Raw genomic sequence first — 5,881 nt, 5'->3', positions numbered from 1 at the left:
CTAACCTCATATAAGAAAAAATTTTACAAGATTTTGTTCTAAAAGCCTAATGTGGAAGTGTTTTGTCCGAATAATATTATGTACACTATACACTATTAAACATGTCATTTCAATATCAAAGAACATATTTATTGCCACCACTGTAAATGACAGTTATCAAATGACAACTAAAAAACAAATAAAGTAAATGGAGGAAATTACTTAAATTTAAAAGTAAAGTAAATTATTTATAATCTAACAATATCAACTTACAATGAATTTATAAGATAAATTGACAATGTAAATTTAAAATGAAATCAGTTGCACTTAACAACAAAACTGATCCAAAAGTTAAAAAAAATTAATCAGTAACAATTAAAAAGATTAATACGACGTACATATATCATTTGAAAGAAATTATTACTGGAAAAATTATACAAGTGGCAGAGAGATGAATCGATTTTTGGTGATTATATAGTTGGCATCTTGGAGAGTGATGAAATGCATGAATAAAAAGCAGATACTTTACAGGAACTGTTAGGTGCAGTGGTGGTGAGTTTGTGGCAATAATATTAAGCGTATATAACATTACTTTAATCCTGTTTTAGGGTGATACAAGTTAATTTTAGTTAAAATGATATTAGGAAAAAGCACGAAAAATATATAGCGTCAGATACGTAAACAAATATTAGCATATTACTCAAAGGTGATACCAACAAAATATTTAAATTGTGAAATTATTGAGAAAGTAGGATTATAATATGTAAAAAAGGCACAAAGTTCTAATAGTTGACGTATTGATTGTATAGTGACTTGAAAGATTAATAACCTCCATTACGAATATTGAAACTCCAGCAAGAACACTTCAGCAATATTAGTCTATAAATTTCATTGTTAACTATAATCGTCAGTTGATTAAGTTTATTTAAGAAATTAACAAATAAAAGTGTTAACTGAAATAGGCCAACGATTCTATTGTATTATCTGTTGTTGTTGTTGTTGTTGTTGCTGTTGTTGTTGCTACTGCTGTAACCAAATGCCCATTTCACAGCAAACACACAAAAGGTTGAAGACTTTGTACATGGAATGAGATGAGGAAGAAAGTATAAAAACACGATGTAGGTACCGGTATAAAAGTTGTATTTAACATGGGTCCAGGTGAAATGCCTGCACTTGTCTATAGCTGTTTTGTAACTTCAAAATATCTTAATAATATTATTAATAAATTTAAATTTTGTTATTATTAGAGAGCACCTAGTCTAAGTTTAATAAGAATTTAGCTGTTTTTATATTTTTCATATATATGTAAGTTTTGTGTAATATAGTAAAGTTAGTGCCTTTTAGGTAGTAAAAAGATATCGGAAAACATATTCCCTATGAGTTGAATAATATAAAACTTTATTTGAATAATCCGATATTATCCAACATAACATATCTGCTTCAACATAAAAGAGTCTGTCTGTTTTCGAGGGATAAAAATGAGAACATTTGAAAAAATATTCAAAGTCATTTCTTCATCAATTCAAATACTGAAAAACGGAAGAACTGACAATATGATATATATTAACATTAATATATTTTCTATATTTCACCCTTAAGTTCCTCTGCAATGAATCACATACCATATTTACTTAACATGAACCTCTGCCAAACAAATTGGTGTTATGCGAGTACCACACTGTCTACATATTATATTATTGAAGTTTTCACTTCATTATAAACTCAATTAATGTGCAGTGATAAGAATAATTTTTAAATAAAATGAATAGTTCTGTGTCAATCGCAGAACAATAAATATAATAGTGTAAAGGTATAATATATGCATATGTTTACGGTTATATGAACTCAAATTGAAAATATATAATTTCAATCATTATCACAAAGTATATACCGAATTAGTCTTGTTAAATAATAAAAATAATGTGGCTCATTATTTATTATTTAAATGAATAATAAATGAATACTGAGCACAAATAGTGCTCTAAACAATATAAGAAATAGGTGTGAAAACAGTCTAATGTGTATACTATAAAGATTCTATCTCTTTATATTATTTACCCTCCTTTTTATTCACCTAAGCTACTACCTAGCCACACCTAAGTATCTATATAAAATCATGATTGTAATAATTTCATTAACTATTTAAACTCAAACTAATTTTTAATTAAAAAGAAGTCAATAAAATATTAATTTATACTTATAGATAATGTTGCTTGTAAATCCTACCAAAGCTGTTACTGTACCATATACAATTTGGAATATCATGACATCACGCGGCTTATTGCTTATTGCTTACAGCTGATTAGGTCTATTAAATTATGCGATATGGAGTCAATGTCGTCACTAAAATACTAGACCTGTCGGATTCTGTATCTGATGTTTTTTTTCGCATTTCATACGAATTACTAGTGCGATGGATGTTAAAAAGCTCATGGATGAAATCGAAATTTATTTGACAAAATGTATGCGATAAAAAGAAGGAAATTATTTTTAATCCATTTAAATGTGGGCTTAAAATTTCGAATTTAGATAAAAAAAGACTTAAATGGAAAGTAATATTAACGGGAAGTTTAACCAAATATGCACCTATCCAAGAAGAAATGTTTATGCAAGGCGAATATATGTTACAACCTCTCTAATGACAAATGAAGAGTGATTGTGAAAATAAAAAAGAACAATTTAATTTACAAAGTAAAAATGTACATATATTTGTATTTTAAAATTTATATACAATATATACAATATAACAATATTTATGTCTCATTTAGATATAACTGAACGACATTACTGAGGATATTTTCTTAATAAAATAGAATACTAGAACAAGGAAAGTCACCAATGTTGCAAATTTGATTGTCCATTAAACTAGGGTTCTATCAATTCTGGAAAATAGTTTCATCGCTTATTATGGATTGTAGAAAGTAAAAATCTTTTCTATTATAAAAAGTATAACCGAATATGAAGCAATTTTTCGTTTAATTCATATGGTATTTTGAAGTTATCCTTTAATTTTCAATTGAACAATTTATTTATAAGTTTCTTATAAAATTGAGCGATTCTCCAAAATTAAACGAATGTAGTTTTTAAAGATAAATACGACGAAAATTACGAAGAAAACTGTTTTGCTAATGCAAAGGTTTTTGAATAGTACCAAATTATAACAAAAATATTTTATTTTTAAATTGATTATTAATTATTTTATAATTAAAATCATGGCATAACAAGTAAAAAATTATAAAATGTAACTGAGAGGTTTCGAACAGTAGTGAATTGTAAAAACGGAATTTTTAGTTAATTGAATTTTTGGCTGACCATACAGCTGTTTCGAGTAATGGCTGTTTCTAGCGAATACCCCATCCTTTTAAATATTTTTAATGCTGACCTACCCCTTCCTTCACAATGCATTAGGCAAATCTGCTACGCAGATGATTGTCTCATCTACATGAGGTCCAACCTCCCCAGTTGAAAGTACATTGAGCTTAACAATTACCTTAGGACTCTTTGTTTACTACGTTACTACGGTAAGTGGAAGATTAAGGTCAATGCCCTAAAAGGTTCCGTCTTCGCGATAGCCCTTATGGGCCAGTGTGCTGATCGCGTTTGTACCTTTAAAACCTCGGAATAAACTGTCGTATAAAAGGTGTGTTTTGGATACTGTCAAGATATCGGAAAATATAAGTCCGAGTGCAGTGCTGTTCGAAGACTTTTATGATTTTTATATGTGCGGGAGAAATTTTTTTGTACCTGTGAAGATTTTTTTTATTTTTGTAAATTTTCGTGAATTAAAATTGTAAATGAAAGGTACTGAAGGAGATTAAATAAAAAGATTCAAGATTTTTAACAATTAAAAACAATACATATCCTTGTTTAAATAGTGGTAATAAATTAACATATCAATGAAATACGTGTGATGAAATTAATCGAGCATAGGTGTTCCAACACTCATTTATAATAATTCCAACAATCATCTGCAATACTAAAATGTTGGACTATATGAATTACGGCAGCTTTATACACCGTTAAAATAATGAAATACCGAGACGGTGAACAGGTATTTAAAAAGTGACCGCGAGTAACGGAGGAGATAACCGAGTCCACATTTGAAAAGATCTTATAAGCAGTACAATTCCTACATATTTTATTATTATATTAAAAAAAATTTGATTTTAAATTTAAAATTCATAAGAAAAATTTTGTTTTGAGGAGAAATCTTAAACACAATAATACGAATCAATTAAAAATTTATGCATATATATATATGTATGTTATCGCACGCTCTCACTTTGTAGGGTTAAGTATAAAACATAAAGTTATTTTGTAAGAGAAAATATAGAGAATAAGTTAGAATTTAAATTATGATCTGAGCAAGCTTTGAGTGAAAAGCTTTATTTGTAAGCTCAGATTATTTGAATATAAAAGTAGGAGCATTGCTCACTTAGATTAGATTCATGTACGGTTATGATACGATTAAATGTAAATGCTATTGATTAAATAAAATATTTTTTAAAATATAACCGGACTTATAATCTCATTAATTGGCGCCCGAGCAGGGACCTTGGAAAAAAAAGTGTTATACGGAAAGTGATCGGAAGTGATTTGAATAAAACATTTGGCGAACTATAAAAGTGTATTACAAAGTTGGTGAAAATTTAAAAGTAACCAAGAAGTATTAAATCACAAAAAAGCCAAATTCAATAATAAAGAATCGCGCGGTCACAAACACTAATTTCAAGACATTAAAATAATTTAATAAGAAAGTGACTTCCTATAATCAGCCGCTTCGAATAAATTATTTATCTGCTGCCAACTGGAGCTGAAGAAAAGGATTCCTGGACAGCAAAGAACCCAACAACAATCAACAATCAAGTATCCTCATCATCAGGAGAAACGTGAGTTAGGTTTAACAAAAAATTAATTTTTGTATGAATAAAATCAAATTATTGTTATCATTTTTGAATTGCCATCGTGAAGAAAAAACGAACATAAAATTTTATTGAAAGAATCTTATTAAGAATATTAAATATTATATAATTGAATTTAAAATTAAAAAAAAAACGAACATAAAATTATATTAAAAAATTATTACTAAAAATATTAAATATATTATTGAATTATATTAAAAAAATAAAATTTGAAAATATTATTTTTTTCAAATATATTGAAATTAAAACTATATTGAAATTATATTGTTAACCATCCTTAAATCTGGAAGAACTAACAGGGAAGTTTTCAAACATGACTACAAACGAGAACACTACTTTCACCTCAGACTTAGTAACACGTCTTATAGCTGCTAATACAGCATCTTTAAAATTAGAATTTGACGGTCTCAAGAGACAAATACAGACATTAGTCGATGTCAATACCGTAACGGAATTTAAAACTGAAACAATAGACGAGACTATACACTGTGACGAAACTTTAGATGTAATCAAAAGTCTCCCTCAATTTAACGGTAAAGACGGCTCTTACGTGAGCTGGCGCGAAGCCGCAAATAATTCTCTTAGCCTATACACCCGCGGTAGTAGAAAATACTTCGCCGCTTTAACCATTCTTCGGAATAAAATAACTGATGACGCTAATGACGTATTGACCAACCACGGTACGGTTTTGAATTTTGATGCAATAATCAGTAGATTAGACTTCGCTTACGCGGATAAGCGACCAATACATATAATCGAACAAGAAATAAGTGTCCTAAGACAAGGCTCAATGACAATTTTGGACTACTATAACGAAATAAACAAAAAACTAACAATGCTAATAAACAAAACTATAATGACATACGGTAATAGTAACACTCTAACCGCAGAATTAAATAAAAAGCATCGTGAGAACGCTACACGAATATTTATAACAGGATTAAATCCTCCCTTATCTAACGTTTTATTTTCACTGTCTC

The 5,881-nt window shown here is 28.4% G+C and overlaps 1 long non-coding RNA gene across 2 annotated transcripts; it reads left to right on the top strand.

The window, feature by feature from the left end:
- The first annotated feature begins 330 nt into the window (after nt 1–330).
- Nucleotides 331–2,671, top strand: LOC119662634. Of its 2 annotated transcripts, XR_005250845.1 has the most exons (3): nt 331–531; nt 588–685; nt 2,183–2,671. It is a non-coding gene; the product is annotated as an uncharacterized LOC119662634 (long non-coding RNA). The 2 variants fall into 2 exon arrangements; XR_005250846.1 differs by lacking the exon at nt 588–685.
- Nucleotides 2,672–5,881: the final 3,210 nt, after the last annotated feature.

The sequence above is a fragment of the Teleopsis dalmanni genome, chromosome X (genome assembly GCF_002237135.1).
Source record: "Teleopsis dalmanni isolate 2A chromosome X, ASM223713v2, whole genome shotgun sequence".
Taxonomy (NCBI): domain Eukaryota; kingdom Metazoa; phylum Arthropoda; class Insecta; order Diptera; family Diopsidae; genus Teleopsis; species Teleopsis dalmanni.
The sequence above is the reverse complement of the archived record's forward strand: the minus strand, read 5'-3'. Positions and strand labels throughout refer to the sequence as shown.